The following is a 19,755-nucleotide window of genomic DNA, read 5'->3' as shown; positions in this document are numbered from 1 at the left end:
CTACATTATATGATGTTTTAATATGTGTAAAATAATTTTAATTTAATTATTATTAAAGCAGTTACCAAAAAGATATAGCATGCTGTGTGTATCGTTCTTCGATAGTTAAGGTTAAGTAGTGTACCTTTTTGTGATGAGAATAGACATTTTGATTTTGATGAATAATATACAGAGTTTTTAGAATTTCGGGGCTAAGTGAAACTTAAATAAGAATTGTTGTTGTTACAAAAGGGTTAATATCATATAATCTTTGGATTTTATCCTCCATTAACACGATGTTAGCGGGGAAAAATTTTAATGGAGAAGACAGTGACAGACCAGACCGTTAAGAACCGGACGGCCACGCCAGTGGAGTACAAATTAATCGGGTAAAAAAGGGTGCCACGCACAGCGTATTCCGTGGCAGCGGATCTAACAAGGCCGGACAGGGAATCGATGCGGGCCGGATACCGCCTGGCCATCCATTATACGTCAGGGCTATTAGCGCCGGCAGCGATGTCTTGCTGCGCGCCGACTGGACAGCAATTACGGCCCCTGAGCCGCTGGAAAGAGGCGTGTCCTGACGTCACGTCTGGAAACTGACCACCGAGTCACATTTCAGGATTAGCGTACAGGCAGCTTAAGCTGCCCATTTCTGGCGACATCAATCTGAAACCTGCTACCAGCTTCTGCTCTTTCAAACTATACTTTCCTTCTATCACTGTTGTGCAATTTAGAACCTCGTTACGAATTCTGACATTTCAGTCTTTAGTGAGTTCCCCGTTTACGTTAATCAAGTACAGCATTATAATGGAAGCATTTGTACATAGCAAAGACAAAATAATCTCAAAACAGACTGATGGTGCTTTCTGACTCCCAACACGTTATTGTGCGTGGGAGAAAGGCGATATAGATTTGTCTCAGAATACACCAAATTGTTTCCATAAGCTGTTACTATATGTAATATATTTCTATGCAAGTTTGCACAAGTTACGCTCGCAAGATATTGACTGCTAGGTGCAATCACTTTCTTCTGATTTGCCATGTAAAGTAAGAGTATTCAGCCACTTGAAGTACAATGAATATTCAATTACCTTCAGACCTTTATTTTATGTACAGCTTAGTAAAATTAATTCGCTATATTAAATTCGAAGCATATTTATTAATTCGCCAATTTATACAAAATATTCTGTTCTGTCTTCGCTGTCAAAAATTAAATTTATTTGCAGTATCACAATAAATTCACTGTAATAAATTCAAAACGTATTTACAAATGCCGAGAATTCTTCCGGGTTATATGGCCGTGGTCCATGGAACTCTTCTATCCCTGACGTTTCGTACAAAGCTACGTTGGACATCTTCGGAGGTGCTTCTGCCGACTTGGCACAACCAGGAGCATCCCGGCAGCTGAAACATTCGGTCGCGAAAGCCTTCATTATATGTATTTACAAATACCCATTTTTGACACAAAACATTTTCGACCTTGCAGCATGCTGCAGATGACAAATAAGTCCGCAATTTGTCTTATAATTGAAATAAATGGTTGTAGCGCCGTCATAAGCTGCATTGAGAAGTATCTTATTTTATATCTTGATGGTGACTAGTTTCGGAAACTACCTGTAAGTGTGACAAATACAGGCAGTAACATAAGTACAAAAACTGCCCTGCAGTGGTCAATACTAAAACACACCACATAAGAAGGACGCTGAAAATGGAAACAGGTGTTCGAAACTAGACACCATTAACAAATTAGAAAAAGAAACTTCTCAATGCAACTTATAACGGAGCTACAACCATTTATTACAAAATATTCTATTATACCTTGAGTGATAAAAATTGGAAGCTACTGTCTTTATTCCGATGCAAGACACATGAAGATAGAAGTGTCTTTATAAATGAACTTCCATTATCGTTGACTCGTAGCCCAACCATGTACTTCCATTAAAGGCTGAAGAGATGATAGGTTTGCCCTTATATAGAAGCGGTTTATCTATATCCATGCAGTATTTCTTTTCTTCACCCAGTTCCAAATCGAATTAGAAATTTGTGGTATGGTCTTATGGGGCAAACTGCTGAGGTCATCGGTGCCTAAGTTTACGTACTACTTAATCCAGCTTAAACTAACTTACGCTAAGGACAACACAAACACACACCCATGCCCGAGGGAGGACTTGAACCTCCGACGGGGGAAGCCGCGAGGATCGTGATAAGACGCCTGAGACCGCTCGGCTACCCCGCGCTGCAAATCGATTTAGAACTTACAGAAATACAGAAAATCCTAATATACCGAAAACATACCAGTGTTATATATTTATAAAATGACTAAGAACATTTATGTGAGCATTTCTAAAGTTACTGATTTCGTTCGAAAATGACCTGTTAGCTAAAAATTTGAGGTACAAGACACAATTATGCAACAAGGTCCAATCTTCACTTCTCATAATGCATGCGTCATACCTCAAAGAACTACATAGTAATTTAATTTTATTCTTCCTTTATTTATTATTGGAGGATGTTCGTACTTAAGCAGTTAAAGCAATCAATTTGTGCTTTGATTCGAACAAAACTGAAAATTAGAATTACACGAGTGGAACAAGTAGGACTCCACTGTAAAATGCTACGAACACACACAAATAAGGTTATACGAAGTCTCAGAATACCACTGGGTCTCTGTGGAAGCGAAACAAGGTGTGTGATGGAAGCAAGGTTCAAGCAGCTGACATGCGAATCCATAGAGTTGTGGAAGGAACCTCACGTAAGAAAAGGAAGAGTCGCAGACTGTTTACAAGTACTCTAGGGATTAGTGGAGATATAACCAAAATAATGGGATAAGCAGATTGGTGACAGAGGGGGCGCCTCGGTATAGTTCTCAGCTAGTAGCCTTAAGGGAAGAGAATTGTCGGCTGACGAACTAAGCTGTGGCTGCAACAATGGAAGCAGCAATGCGAGAAGACTGTGCCGCAATGTAAAACGCCTTTTATTTAAAGATGTCCACCCCAAATCTTGTATCATTTCAATGACACATCAGACGAACGAATTATGTGACACAGGAAAGTCGTATGCGACTTAACGCTCTCCACAATTTGCTTAAGTAGACTTTTAGGTGTCATCCGATACATTGCCTGTCACTATGAAATGGTCAAGGCAATCTGTGTGTCTCAGGACCATCTACTCCGAAGCGTTGCGTCTGCTGCATTCAATAGTTCACTGATTCCTTTCTGTTCCACTAACATCTTTAACAAACGTCTATTTCGGACCATAGTAGGAGATAAGGCAATCAATCCGATTTCCTATCACCGTAGAGAACGGAGTGTTGTGGCGCCAGTACCCGTAGTGACAACGTTTACATCTCTACTGAAGTCACCTGGCTGGCGAATGCGTGAGCGTGTTTCTGGTATCACTATGTCCCTAGTCCTGCCCATCCACCCCTCCCCTTTCCATTCGCCAATGGCACGTAGAAAGACTAATTTTTATTAACTTCCCTGTTTGTTCTGATTTCTCGGGTTTACTGGCCACAGACATTTCTCGAGACCTATAGGAGTAAGTAATGTTGTTGTTGTTGTGGTCTTCAGTCCTGATACTGGTTTGATGCAGCTCTCCATGTTACTCTATCCTCTGCAAGCTTCTTCATCTCCCAGTACCTACTGCAACCTACATCCCTCTGAATCTGCTTAGTGTATTCATCTCTTGGTCTCCCTGTCCGGTTTTTACCCCCCACGCTGCCCTCTAATACTAGATTGATGATCCCTTGAAGCCTCAGAACATGTCCTACTAACCGGTCCCTTCTTTTTGTCAAGTTGTGCCACAAACTCCTCTTCTCCCCAATTCTATTCAATACTTCATCATTGGTTATAAGATCTACCCATCTAATATTCAGCATTCTTTTGTAGCATCACATTTCGAAAACTTCTATTCCCTTCTTGTCCAAACTATTTATCGTCCATGTTTCAGTTCCATACATGGCTACACTCCATACAAATACTTTCAGAAATGGCTTCCTGACACTTAAATCTATACTCGATGTCAACAAATTTCTCTTCATCAGAAACGCTTTCCTTGCCATTGCCAGTCTACATTTTATATCCTCTCTACTTCGACCATCATCAGTTATTTTACTCCCTAAATAGCAAAACTCCTTTACTACTTTAAGTGTCTCATTTCCTAATCTAATCCCCTCAGCATCACCCGATTTAATTTGACTACATTCCATTATCCTCGTTTTGCTTTTGTTGATGTTCATCTTATATCCTCCTTTCAAGACACTGTCCATTCCGTTCAACTGCTCTTCCAAGTCCTTTGCTGTCTCTGACAGAATTACAATGTCATCGGCGAACCTCAAAGTTTTTATTTCTTCACCATGGATTTTAATACCTACTCCGAATTTTTCTTTTGTTTCCTTTACTGCTTGCTCAATATACAGATTGAATAACAACGGGGAGAGGCTACAACCCTGTCTCGCTCCCTTCCCAGCCACTGCTTCCCTTTCATGCCCCTCGACTCTTATAACTGCCATATGGTTTCTGTACAAATTATAAATAGCCTTTCGCTCCCTGTATTTTACCCCTGCCACCTTTAGAATTTGAAAGAGAGTATTCCATTCAACATTGTCAAAAGTTTTCTCTAAGTCTACAAATGCTAGAAACGTAGGTTTGCCTTTCCTTAACCTTTCTTCTAAGATAACTCGTAAGGTCAGTATTGCCTCACATGTTCCAGTATTTCTACGGAATCCAAACTGGTCTTCCCCGAGGTTGGCTTCTACCAGTTTCTCCATTCGTCTGTAAAGAATTCGTGTTAGTATTTTGCAGCCGTGGCTCATTAAACTGATAGTTTGGTAATTTTCACATCTGTCAACACCTGTTTTCCTTGGGATTGGAATCATTATATTCTTCTTGAAGACTGAGGGTATTTTGCCTGTCTAATACATCTTGCTCACCAGATGGTAGAGTTTTCTCAGGACTGGCTCTCCCAAGGCTGTCAGTTGTTCTAATGGAATGTTGTCTACTCCTGGGGCCTTGTTTCGACTCAGGTCTTTCAGTGCTCCGTCAAACTCTTCACGCAGTACCGTATCTCCCATTTCATCTTCATCTACATCCTCTTCCATTTCCATAATATTGTCCTCAACTACATCGCCCTTGTATAGACCCCCTATATACTCCTTCTACCTTTATGCTTTCTCCTCTTTGCTTAGAACCGGGTTCCATCTGAGCTCTCGATTATTCATGCAAGAGGTTCTCTTTATTCCAAAGGTCTCTTTATTTTTCCTGTAGGCAGTATCTATCTAACATCTAGTGAGATAAGCCTCTACATCCTTACATTTGTCCTCTAGCCATCCCTGCTTAGTCATTTTGCACTTCCTTTCGATCTCATTTTTGAGACATTTGTATTCCTTTTGCCTGCTTCATTTAATGCGTTTTTATATTTTCTCATTTCATCAATTAAATTCAATATTTCTTCTGTTACCCAAGGAGTTCCACTAGCCCTCGTCTTTTTACCTACTTGATCATCCGCTGCCTTCACTACTTCATCCTTCAGACCTACCCATTCTTCTTCTACTGTACTTCGTTCCCCCATCCCTGTCAATTGTTCCCTTATGGTCTCCCCGAAACTCTGTACATCCTCTTGTTTAGTCAGTTTATCCAGGTCCCATCTCCTTAAATTCCCACCTTTTTGCAGTTTCATCAGTTTTGACCTACAATGCATAACCAATAGATTGTGGTTAGAGTCCGCATCTGTCCCTGGAAATGTCTTACAATTTAAAACCTGGTTCCTAAATCTCTGTCTTACCATTATATAATCTATCTGATACCTTCTAGTATCTCCAGGATTCTTCAATGTACAACATTATTTTATGATTCTTGAACCAAGTGTTAGCTACGATTAAGTTTTTCTCTGTGCAAAACTGTATCAGGCGGCTTCCTCTTTCATTTCTTAGCCCCAATCCATATTCGTCTAGTGTGTTTCCTTCTCTCCCTTTTCCTACTCCCGAATTCCAGTCGCCTATGACTATTAAATTTTCGTCTCCCTTCACTACCTGAATAATTTCTTTTATTTCATCATACATTTCTTCAATTTCTTCGTCATCGGCAGATCTAGTTGGCATATAAACTTGTACTACTGTAGTAGGCGTGGGCTTCGTGTCTATCTTGGCCACAATAATGTGTTCACTATGCTGTTTGTAGGAGCTTACCCGCACTCCTATTTTTTTATTTATTATTAAACCTACTCCTGCATTACCCCTATTTGATTTTGTATTTATAACTCTGTATTCACCTGACCAAAAGTCTTGTTCCTCCTGCCACCGAACTTCACTAATTCCCACTATATCTAACTTTAACCTATCCATTTCCCTTTTTAAATTTTCTAACCTACCTGCCCGATTAAGGGATCTGACATTCCACGCTCCGATCCGTAGAATGCCAGTTTTCTTTCTCCTGATAACGACGTCCTCTTGGGTAGTCCCCGCCCGGAGATCCGAATGGGGGACTATTTTACCTCCGGAATATTTTACCCAAGAGGACGCCATCATCATTTAACCACACAGTAAAGCTGCATGCCCTCAGGAAAAATTACGGTTGTAGTTTCCCCTTGCTTTCAGCCGTTCGCAGTACCAGCAAAGCAAGGCCGTTTTGGTTAGTGTTACAAAGCTAGATCAGTCAATCATCCAGACTGTTGCCCCTGCAACTACTGAAAAGGCTGCTGCCACTCTTCAGGAACCACACGTTTGTCTGGCCTCTCAACAGATACCCCTCCGTTGTGGTTGCACCTACGGTACGGCCATCTGTATCGCTGAGGTACGTAAGCCTCCCCACCAACGGCAAGGTCCATGGTTCATGGGGGTGGGGAGTAAGTAATATGTTGCCGAATCCTTCCGGGAAAGAACTATCTCTGAATTTCAGTATTAGATCTCTATATTATGTAAAACGCCTCTCTTGTAGCGTCTATGACTGGAGTTTTTTGAGCATCAGCGTAACGCTCTTGTACCGACTAAACGATCCCATGACAAATTTGCCGCTCTTCGTTGACTGTTGTCTATCCTGTCTGTTATTCGAATCTCATAACAGTGCCAGACTGATAACCGAAGCTAGAGGATCAAAAAAAGTTCAAACGTGTGTGAAATCTTATGGGAGTTAACTGCTAAGGTCATCAGTCCATAAGGTCTCACGCTACTTAACCTAAATTATACTAAGGACAAACACACGCACCCACGCTCGAGGGAGGACTCGAACCTCCGCCGGGACCAGCCGCACAGTCTATGACTGCAGCGCCTCAGATCGCTCGGCTAATCCCGCGCAGCGCTGAAGGATAAGTTCAACAATTGTTTTGCAAGAGACTTCTTTCGTGAAAGTGTTAGATTTGCTTTTAAGATCCTTCAAAGGAATTCCAGTCCTGTATCTGATTCTCCAACAATTTCGTTTAGGTGGCCATTCCACTTTAGGTCATCCCGAATGGTTACTCCTAGGTATTTTAAGGTATTACTGTTTCCAGTGATTTGTGGCCAGTAGAATAATAGCAGTGTAGTGTACTTCTTCGATTATTCATGCGAAATACTTCACCTTTATTTATGTTCAAGATCAAGTGCTAGTCCGTGCACCAATTACCTACTGTTTGCAGGTCTTCCAGTAATTCAGTACAATCTTCTGACGTTGCAACCTTCTTATACACAATCGCATAATATGCAAACAGCTTTATTAAAGAATGAAATTTTCACTCTGCAGCGAAGAGTGCGCTGAGACGAAACTTCCTGGCAGACTAAAACTATTTACCAGACCGAGAGTGGAACACGGGACCTTTGCCTTCCACGGGCAAGTGCTCTACCAGCTGAGCTACCGAAGCACGACACACAACCCGCCCTCACAGTTTTACTTCCGCCATTACTTCTGCTCGTACCTTCCAAACTTCACAGAATCTCTCCTGCGAGTCTTGAATAACTAGCACTCCTGGAAGAAAGGATATTGTGGAGACATGGCTTTTCCACAGCCTGTGGGATGTTTCCTGATTGACATTTTCACTCTGTAGCGGAGAGTGCGCTGATATGAAACTTCCTAGAAAATTAAAACTGTGTGCCGGACCGAGACTCGAACTCGGGAACTTGGGAACACGGTAGAGCACTTGCCCGCGAAAGGCAAGGTCCCGAGTTCCACTCTCGGCCCGGCACACAGTTTTAAGCTACCAGGAAGTGTCAGCTTTATTAAAGTTCCTATATTATCCACTGAATCATTTACCAACCAGGTGGTTATAATTAAGCTGACGTTGTTTCGAGTGCTGCAGTGTGGGCTGTATTCATCGCAGGACGCTGAAACGTAAGTTTGTTCAGTAACCAGTAAGCTGTTAGGTGTCCAGTGACATCTGCGCATTATAACGGCATTTATATTGTGCAGTGACTGCTGGTGGAAAGGGGTAAGAAGGCTGTACGAAATGCAATGGCTGTTGAGAAGAAAGACTGTGTACTGCTGGTGAAGTTGTTTTATCAGATCAGCAGCAGTAGCGGAGCTGCATTACGGTAACATCGCCAACAGGAACGGGCGCGAAGAAGCCCCCATGTCAATAAATGGACTAAAGAATATGATCAAGAAATCTGAAGCAACAGATAAATTAGGTGGTTCAGCAGGGAGAAGAAGGTGCCCCATTCCCGTGGCAGATGGTGAGGTTGCTGTAACTACAGCCAACTGTACACCACATGTTTCAAATTTTGTTACAGCCAGTGCTCGAGATGTGTCACGGGAATTGTTTCTCTCCTGGTCAACAGCTCAAGAGATTTTTCGCTTCATTTTACCCTGGTATCCCAACAAGATTCAGAATTTGCACCAAATGAAGCCCCAAGAGAGTTTACAGTGCCGTCATTTTTCCCTTTGTTTTTGGCACACATGGATGACATGTGTACAGGAAATATTTTTTGGAAGGACGAGGCAGATTTTACTATGCACTGTGCCGTGAATGTACAGAACTGTCTATATGGGATTCTATATAACCACATGTTGTGCAGGAAGATCCACCGCTATCAGCGTATGGGACTGTAGGGTGTGATTTCGCAAGCTCCTTCATTCTCGGTCCGTTTTTCTTTCAGAAGATGACACCTTACTGGTTATAGGGACCTCCTTATCTAAAACGTGGGCCACCCGCTGTGGCCGAGCGGTTCTAGGTGCTTCAATCCGGAACCGTGCTGCTGCTACGGTAGCAGGTTCGAATCCTGCCTTGGGCATGGATGTGTATGATGTCCTTAGGTTAGTTAGGTTTAAGTAGTTTCTAAGTCTAGAGGGCTGACGACCTCAGATGTGAAGTCCCATAGTGCTCAGAGCCATTTGAGCCATTTTGTAAAACGTGATTCCAGATTTGTGAAGACCACAATTTTGGTGCAAGAGGGGGCGACACCTCACGACGTTTGCTAGGTGGAAGGTTTGCTTTGAAAAACCTTCGCTAATGAGCGTATCATTTCTGTTCAATTCCTAGATGTGTGGCTTTCCAGAATCACATATCAAAATTCATGTGTCTTATGGTTATGGGGATATCTGAAAGATCGTATCTATCAGGGCTGTATCCAGGATCTTCCTGATCTGAAGCATAGTTTACGACGACTTATCGCTCTTATAACAACGGATATTCTGCGAGCAGATGTCGAACATGCGGCACTGCGGGTGCAGCACGTTTGTGAGTCCGAAAGGCATATCAAACACATGTTGTAACATGTGACCATATCCTAATAAACGTGCCAGAACCATCAGTGTTACGTGTCTGATCTTTCCTTCCCTTTTTCTGCATCTACACTACATTGTGACTGCTTACAGCACCTTATTTCCACCTAATAGCAGGAACTGGAATTAATATTTTTTTCAGCATACACCGCGAGCGCACTGGTTAATGAACATACGTACGATGTTTTAACGTGCTGCATGCACTGCAGCTCTGGGAACACCACTATTTTAATTATAACCACCAGGAGTATTGAAACAGTAACGGTTCAATCGCACTTCCCTGAGGTGCTCCCTAACTTACGTTTACAGCTGTCTATTTTGTTCTATTAAGAGCGGCCTGTTGAGTTATGTCTGCTAGCGAGTCATGAATCCAGTTACAAATCTCATTCAACAGTCAGTAAGCTCATATTTTATTCTCTAAACGACGTAAACGACGGCGAGGAACCGTGTAAACACCTTACTGGAACCAAGGAACTCAGCGTGGATGGCGAAGTCTATGGCGTGGTCGATCTCATGGACGGGAAAAGAAAGCTGATCTTCAACGTCACACGGCAACTAATTTGAAATAAACAAAGGAATTACGACATTTGCTGCTAGAGGGCACTGAAATAAATCGACGGGCAAAGTTGAAAATTCGTGCCAGGTCAGGGACACGGTCGCTGACCGATCCAAATTTCCAACAACTTATCAATACACTACAGACATTGTGCTCCTTCCCGTTATACTGTCTACACGTAGCGATCGCTAGTACTTGTAGGAGTTCATGCTTGTTTGTACGTAGGCACTGAAGGGATCATTGACCATCTCGCCATAGTTATATACATTTAGTGTCTGATAATTTGAATTAGACTGTCATACCAAATGCCTGAAAAAAGAAAAATCATATCAAAAGAGAAAAAATAACCTGTAGAATAATCAACAGTGGTTGGCTGACATCGAAATAAGTGTCCATGGAATAGAAAAGCAACTGGAATCACTCAACAGAGGAAGATTCGATTCTACACAGAGTACGCGAAAGAACTTGCCCCCCTTCTAACAGCCGTGTACCGCAAGTCTCTAGAGGAACGGAAGGTTCCAAATGATTTGAAAAGAGCACAGGTAGTTCCTGTTTTCAAGAAGTGTCGTCGAGCAGATGCGCAAAACTATAGGCCTATATCTCTGATATCAATCTGTTGTAGAAATTTAGAACATGTTTTTGCTCGCGTATGATGTCATTTCTGGAAACCCAGAATCTACTCTGTAGGAATCAACATGGATTCCGGAAACAGCGATCGTGTGAGACCCAACTCGCTTTATTTGTTCATGAGACACAGGAAATATTAGATACAGGCTCCCAGGTAGATGCTATTTTCCTTGATTTCCGGAAGGCGTTGGGTACAGTTTCGCACTGTCAGCTGATAAACAAAGTAAGAGCGTACGGAGTAACAGACCAACTGTGTGGCTGGATTGAAGAGTTTTTAGAAACAGAACACAGCCTGTTGTTCTCAATGGAGGGACGTCTACAGACGTTAAGGTAACCTCTGGCGTGCCACAGGGGAGTATTATGGGAACATTGCTTTTCACAATATATATAAATGACCTAGTAGATAGTGTCAGAAGCTCCATGCGGCATTTCGCGGATGATGCTGTAGTATACAGAGAAGTTGCAGCATTAGAAAATTGTAGCGAAATGCAGGAAGATCTACAGCTGATAGGCACTTGGTGCAGGGAGTGGGAACTGACCCTTAACACAGACAAATGTAATGTATTGCGAATACATAGAAAGGAGGATCCTTTATTGTATGATTATATGATAGCGGAACAAACAATGGTAGCAGTTACTTCTGTAAAATATCTGGGAGTATACGAGCGGAACGATTTGAGGTGGAATGATCATATAAAATTAATTGTTGGTAAGGCGGGTACCAGGTTGAGATTCAAAGGGGGGGGGAAAATGTAGTCCGTCAACAAAGGAGGTGGCTTACAAAACACTCGTTCGACCTATACTTGAGTATTGCTCATCAGTGTGGGATCCGTACCAGATCAGGTTGACAGAGGAGATAGAGAAGATCCAAAGATGAGCGGGGCGTTTCGTCACAGGGTTATTTGGTAAGCGTGATAGCGTTACGGAGATGTTTAGGAAACTCAAGTGGCAGACTCTGCAAGAGAGGCGCTCTGCATCGAGGTGTAGCTTGCTGTCGAGGTTTCGAGAGCGTGCGTTTCTGGATAAGGTATCGAATATATTGCTTCCCACTACATATAGCTCCCGAGGAGATCACGTATGTAAAATTAGAGAGATTCGAGCGCGCACGGAGGCTTTCCGGCAGTCGTTCTTCCCGCGAACCATACGCGACTGGAACAGAAAAGGGAGGTAATGACAGTCGCACGTAAAGTGCCCTCCGCCACACACCGTTGGGTGGCTTGAGGAGTATAAATGTAGATGTAGATGTAGATGTAGACCATGCTGTGCTGAAGCTCTGCATATTGGCATCCACTAGGAGTGGACGGCACTAGGAGACCTACAGAGCAGGCTACATTACGTCCCGAGGCTAGAGTCTCGACTGTGCTGCAATCATGGTTACCTGTAGCCAGCCAGACGCGGGCGCTGTTGACACTGTGAACCACCGGGTCTACACAAGGCAGTCCAAGTCCTCAGCTGGCGCCGGGAAAGCTGCTCCGGCGAACAAGCTTAGGGATGAGTTTATGGCTGGTCTGCGATAATTACATTCCCCCAGGGCCGTCGCGTACACGGCCTAATAGCCGGCGACCGGCGCCGAGCTTCTAATTACGCCGACAGGCCGGAATGTCAGTCTGCGTCGCGCCGCACAAGGACCTCTGGCCTCCAGGGGTCGTGGACCTCCCCCATTAGCACACCCCAAGTGTCAGTGCGCGCACCGAGCATTCGTATCTCAACAGTCATCAACCCCGTTTCATGTGCCTAATAGGGAATAGGGGTGCCTGTGCAGTCCATTCGCCGCTTGCACCAACGTGATCTCCACTATGGTGTTTCATGTTGTTTACAGGACAGTGGTTCCAGATAAGAGTCTCGAGCTACTGCGTTGTCATTATATCTGTCGCTCCGTGTACGCTGTGGGGAACGATCATTACCTTGGCTTCTGCAGATGCTGCCTTGTTGGTCAGTTTCAGTCCTCATGCAATGAACTGTAACAGTTGAGGATGAGTAAATTTAAACTATTACCATCAGTAACAAAACATGAAGATGTTAAATGTCTTCTAATATCATTACATTCGTGCTTGTTTTTGCTCCATCAGTAATTTACATTTGATATACTCATAATAAATCAAGACTTCAGTGTCAAGTTACACTATATATAAATTAGTATCTTTAGTACTACGTTACACCGTGTAACAGTGAAAATGTAATGGTACGCAACTAGCAAATTCCTGTCAGTTTACTGTCGTGATAAGCAATATCATTAAGAAAATTGATACTTAGCTCTGGTTTTTAATTTATGTATGTTTCTGATACCTAAAGGAAAAGAAAAAAATGTTCAAATGTGTGTGAAATCTTACAGGACTTAACTGCTAAGGTCATCAGTCCCTAAGCTTACACACTACTTAACCTAAATTATCTTAAGGACAAACACAAACACCCATGCCCGAGGGAGGACTCGAACCCCTGCTGGGACCAGCCGCACAATCCATGACTGCAGCGCCCTAGACCGCTCAGCTAATCCCTCGCGGCTAAAGGAAAAGAGAAGAAAATCTTAGCAACGTAATATAATTGTTACGTGTGACAAGAGTGAAACAAAAAAAAAAAAATATTATTCAACGCTTACGTCAAACTAGTTCATTACCTTACTTCACTTATTATTATTTGTGAAAGTGGTTGTAATTTGTACTTACATTTTGTTCTAAAGTGCTTTTTCTGTAACTCATGAAACATTTTGTAAAACTGTCAATCACGAAAGCGACGCATACAAGCATGTGAGAGAAAACTCCACATGAAGGAGTGAATCAAACATTTTCAAGGTTTTCTTCGTTGCCCATCTGATTCTACAACTTATCAGAGATAGTCACTTTGATGAAATATTATATGGCGATGAGAAGATCGCCTGGGAAAGTTTTATAAGTATTTGTTTCAAGTTCATAGGAAAGAAGAGAGCACGAAGTTGAAAGAAATCTATAAGGTATGTTGTCATGTTAACGAAGCTCCCTGAAATACACTTCTTCACACCCAATTCCACTGCCACCTCAAAAATTGCGGAGCCGTTTCTGACGAGCATGGGGAGAGATCTGATCTGGATGTTATTGTAATCAGGGAGAAGAGGAGTGCAGGCAAGTAGCCTCTTTCTATTCTGGCCGACTACAGCTGCCCCTTTGTTAGGGACGCTCCAGATGTGACTTCCACACTTAATCCTAAAGGGCACAGAAATAACCTTTTTTCTTCTTCTGCAAAGAACTTGAGGATATCTCTGGACCATCACTTAAAGTGAACTGAACACACAACTGCAGTATCTAATAAATTGTTATCTACATAAATGTAAAAAGAAATGTTTTCTTTCTAGTTTAAAAAGAAACTCGGAACTCACGAGTCACTATTAACTCCCATACTTGACTATGGTGATTCTATTCTTCAAGGAATTTCGTATGAGGGCTCACGCCAGATGGAACATGCGATGAAAGCTTGTGTGTGATTCATCTATGTCGTATACAAATTAGATCATATCACTCCTGCCTAGCCGGCCGAAGTGGCCGTGCGGTTAAAGGCGCTGCAGTCTGGAACCGCAAGACTGCTACGGTCGCAGGTTCGAATCCTGCCTCGGGCATGGATGTTTGTGATGTCCTTAGGTTAGCTAGGTTTAACTAGTTCTAAGTTCTAGGGGACTAATGACCTCAGCAGTTGAGTCCCATAGTGCTCAGAGCCATTTTGAACTCCTGCCTACGAACAGTTACCATGGTTACCTGCCAATAAGCATAGAGATTATGATACGCTGTGTTTGCTTTTTCGTCTTCTCAATCGTTGCACTCCTTATTTATTTTCGACCCTTACACAACTATCTGAACAACACAGCAGACATACTTACAATAAACAAAGTAAAATCCTCTCTGTACCACTACACAATACTACCATGCACTCGAAATCATTTTCTGTATCAGGAACTCGACTAAGAAACACTTATTCTAAAAGTATTAGAGAAATTAAAATCTTTTCAAACTTCAAAGGTAGCTATTGCCCAACCTACTATTAAGATAGTTACCTGCTCCATTTACTTGTTTGCAGCTCACTCTTGTCATCTCCTTCTCTCACACCACTTCACCCTCCTCTTCTCTACAGAGATCTCAATTGAAATTCTCTTCCTTTCCTCAGCAGCCACTGCCACTTCCATTTCAGTCTTCCCCTGTTTCATTTTCCCTTCCACTTCTTCAAATACCAAGCAACGCTTCAAAAGTGAACTAATCGCTATGATTCTTAGTACCTCAGTTATTCTATAACGATTTTAATGTAACTATTATTATTATTACCACCAAATATTATTTTTGTCAATAACCCAAATTATTGTTATTGTTCTGGAATATTTTTGTATGTGTTGTTTCTGGTAAGACGTAAGAGAGAACCTTAAAGCCCTAATGTGGTCAGGTTAAGTAAGGAATAAATAAAAATTATAAGTGAAACAGAATCACCAATATACAATTCCGTAACGAATTCTCCAAAATGTCAAGTCAGAGTACTGACGACAGTAAAAACGTTTAAAATACTGAATATTATGTATTTAAGTGGTACCTATTTTAAGCTGTTTGTACATTATGAATTAATGAATTGTTTGTATATGTTTGATAATTTCTATTAGAAAGTATAAAAAACACGTAAAGTTTGTCAGTTACTTTCGGTTTAATTTAATAGTTTTGTCAGTCGATGTTTCAGGACAGACAGAGTGATGATGACGATGGAGGTCATCGACAGATTGGGATTCTATCCGAATTTGTTACGGCAAGAGTTTACCAAGAATGTTTTATCTGATGTTTACTCAATTTTATCACTGCAAATGTTTCTAATTTTTCCAGCGATTCTTTAATTGGGGATTAATAATGATTAGCAAATTTCATATGCTAAACATTTCTCCCCTTTGAGGTCTCTCTTCTTGGGAGTACGTGGGTAGCAAACACATCGACCCTTAACTAAGTCTGACAATACTTCCACTTACTTGTGGCAGACTTCTTCTGCTTTCTTTTCTATCGACCTTCCTTGGCCAACTTTTATTTCTTCGACCCCAGATGGGTTTTGAAGAAAGAGGATGACTTCCACTTTCCAGTTCTATTTCCAATGTCGGAGGTGGCGGAGAAGATAGACTTTGGTGTGGCGTCGAGGACAAAAGATGGAAACTGTAGGGTCTGTTCTCAGAGAGGCGGCTATAAACAGCATCTTACTTAAACTGAGCTACTGAATTCGGCTGGGCGACTATCTGACTATGCGGAAAGGAACGTGATACTACCACATTATTTTGTTTGTTCCCACAGGAAAAGAATACGGAGGCAAGACGCCCCCTCACTCGGATCTCTGGGAGGCAATCACATCGAGAGTAGATACAGAAGCGCTGGAAGAGAATTAAGAAGGAAAGAAGAAACGGATTAGGAAGAGGGAAAGGAAATTTTGAAACATGAAATGTGCTCACACTATTGCAGGCTGGCTAGCTGGAAAATGCCAAACGGGAAATGATGAAGAATAGACTAATGTATTAGGTATATGGGGTAGGTGAGATGGGAGAGAGAGGGAGAGTTGGACAGTGGAGAGTACATATTGTTTTACTCAGCTTGGGAGAAGAGTGGCAGCTATGGTGTATCAATTATGATAGGAAAGCAGTTGATGAAAAATATATTGAAAGATTAAATAGATGAAAGACTGGTGATGATAGTAAGAAATAAGAAGAAGGCTGTAATTTTGATACAAATATACATGCCATCAAGTCAACAAACTGATGAAGAAGGAGAAGAATGTTGTGAAAAGATTTAATATATTATGGACAAAGAGAAAAGAAATGCCTGCACGTCATAATAGGAGATTTGAATGCAGTGATGGGAGAAGGGAAAGAAGAGGCAGTGGTTGAAAGATTTAGACTGGGAAATAGAAACTTCACGGGTAAAAGGCTGGTTAATTTCAGAAGAGAAAATTCTCTTGTGTTTGGAAACACATTGTTTGAAGAACACAGAAGACGAAAATATACATGAATATCAAAGTTGTATGATAACTATTATTATGATTATATCATAATTCAGAACAGGTAGAAAAACTGCCTAAATAATCCCAGGGCATACCCTGGTGCAGACATAGATTCCCACCACAACTTGGTGATGGAGGATTTGCAAATGAGGTTGAAGAGAGTGAGAGGAAAAACCAAGACAGATATTTGACACAGGGGCACCAAAGGAAGAAGGTAAGAATGCTGAGTTGGAAAACACAATTATGTCAAAATGGGACAGAGGGCCCAAGAAAGAGATTGAAAACAGGAAATGGACAACGATGAGAGAAAACTTTAGGGAATCAGAAGAAGTTGTAGGGGTGAGCGAGTTCGAAGGAATATGAAAGATTGGGTAGCAAAGACAATACTGGGTAACATGGAAGAAAGAAGGAAAAGGGATACTGTAGATACTAAGGAAGTTAAACGAATGTACAGAAAGTTGAATAATGAATTAAAGAGAAATACAAAACAAGCAAGGAAGACATGACTGAAAGCCGGATTTGAAGAAATAGAGAAACTAGAAAATGCAGTACAATGTGAAATGACGTATAGATTACATGCTGACCTAATCTTTGAAACAAAGGGCAGCAGGACAAGCATGGGAATGGGAAGAAGTGATGGTACTATCTTTCATAAACCAGAGGAAGTATTGAGAAGGTGGCGATAATATAAGGAGAGTCTATATGAGGCTAACCAAAAACCAAACGATATCGAATTGGAAGAAGAGACGAGAGTTATGGAACAGGACAAAGGAAGCAGCTCCTTGGAAGAAGAAGAAGAAAAAGCTTTAAGAAAGATGAAGAATGTTAAATGAAGTGGCATTCGTGGATTACCAGAAAAATTGTTTAAGAACCTTGGGAGCAGTGGTATTAAAGAGTTAATATATCTACGTAATAAAATATGTAAAAAGAAGAATGGCCGGATGACTTTTCTCAGCAGTAATTATACGTATTGAGAAGGAAAGGAATGCAAAGAAATGTGAAGATTTTAGGACTATAAATCTTATTTCTCACTTAGAAAGAGTTATATAAAGGGTGATAAATAGAAGACTTCATGGATGACTGGAAAAAATATTGCTAAGGAATTTTATGCATTTAGAAAGGGGAAGGTACGAAAGCTGCAGTTGGACTGATAAGAATTACAGGTGAGAAATACATTGAAGGAGGAAGATGGACATCCTAAGAAAAGGATTCTTTCGAATAGAGGGGTTGAAGGCTGATAAAAGTCTCTTTCCACCACAGAAAATACGAGTACAGACTGGAATGAGATGACAGAGAAAAGAACAATTGAATGGAGAGTGAGGCAAGGTTGCTGTCTCTCTCTCTCCAATAAGTTTAAATTATATTTGGAGCATATTATTCAGAAATGTCTGAAACGAAATACAGGAGTGTGAAATAGTGGTAAGAGGATAGAATGTATTCACTTTGTGGGTGATATGATGTTACTGACAGAGAGCGAAAAAACTATGACTGGAATGTTCAAACAATTGAATAAGATCTGTGAGGAATTCGGAATAAGAATTAACAAGAAAGAGGACAAACTGCAAGAAAAGTAAGAACAAGCTAGGCCAGGAAGATATAGAACAAGTTAGTGCTTTCAGATATCTAGGACGCATTACTACAGACGACATGAAATGTAATAACGAGGTGAAAACACTTATAGCAATTCCCAAGGAGGCGTTTAAGAAGGAGGGAAGGTTGCCTTGCGGATGCACAGAGAGGGACCTAGGGAAGGGATTAGCAAAGCGCTTCGTATGGAGCGTGGTATCATACAGAGCAGAGACATAGACACTTAGGAAAGAGGAAGAAAGAAGAGTAGCAGCATTTGAGATGTGGAATTGGAGGAGAATGGAAAGGATAAAACGGGTAGACAAAGTGAGATGTCAGAAGGTGTTGAGAAGAGTGGGGGAAGAGAGAAAGTTTAAAGGTAATCAGAAATAGAAAACACAGTTGGCTTGGACGCTGGATGAGAAGACATTATTTACTGATCTATGCTATGGAAGAATGAGAGGATGCAGAAGACAGCAGACAGTGGATAGTATAAGTATAGGAAACAATTATTACAAAACAGAGAGGGTAGCAAATAACAGTCTTCACGGAGAGCTACATGCCATAGGGAAGAACTCTGATGCTGAGGAAATATTTCTAGGATATATTACTATATAAGAAATATTTGTATTGGTGTTATAATACAGGGTACTTATTTCTGAAATTAAAGCTAAGTATTTCTTTCAGTGGCTATTTTTCATCATATTATCCCCAATTAAATGCAGAAAAAATTGTTGTGCATTGTTATGAGAAGTACACATTTAAAAGAATATTATTATGTGGAGAATTTTCAGTGTGATGTACAATCTGCTTTCGGAGCACGGTAGGGCAGATTTCCAGAAACAAATAAATTAAAAAATTAAAAGTATGAAAACTGTTGTTATGCATTTATTTCACCTGTGAACCTTACATCCAAGCAGACATTCTCATTGAGTTAGCTTTACAATATGCGTAGTAGATGGCCAGTATATAATAACAACAATAATAATAATAGTAAATGTAGTATGCATACAAAGAATATATGGAATTAAAGAAATATATGTCTTATTAAAACTGTACTAAGCAATTCCCTCATCATGTACTTGTCCATTGTCACTAATAACATGTAATAGAAATTTGTAGTACAAAAGGAATTAATGTAGAAAAGACGAGAGAAATACTGGAGTAAAACTATCAGATGAAAGGAAGTAAAAATAAAAATAAAAGAATGAGAAAAGCCGGAATAGTTTAAAATTTTTCAGTAATACTGGCTCTCTGTAGGACGGAAGGAAAACAGCAATGATATGATGAGAGGAAAGATACGGTACACAGATGATGATGAGTTCTTCTATATTTGTTACTAGTACGTTCAATCAGCCAGCA

The sequence above is a fragment of the Schistocerca nitens genome, chromosome 5 (assembly GCF_023898315.1).
Source record: "Schistocerca nitens isolate TAMUIC-IGC-003100 chromosome 5, iqSchNite1.1, whole genome shotgun sequence".
In the NCBI taxonomy this organism is placed as follows: domain Eukaryota; kingdom Metazoa; phylum Arthropoda; class Insecta; order Orthoptera; family Acrididae; genus Schistocerca; species Schistocerca nitens.
The sequence above is the reverse complement of the archived record's forward strand: the minus strand, read 5'-3'. Positions refer to the sequence as shown.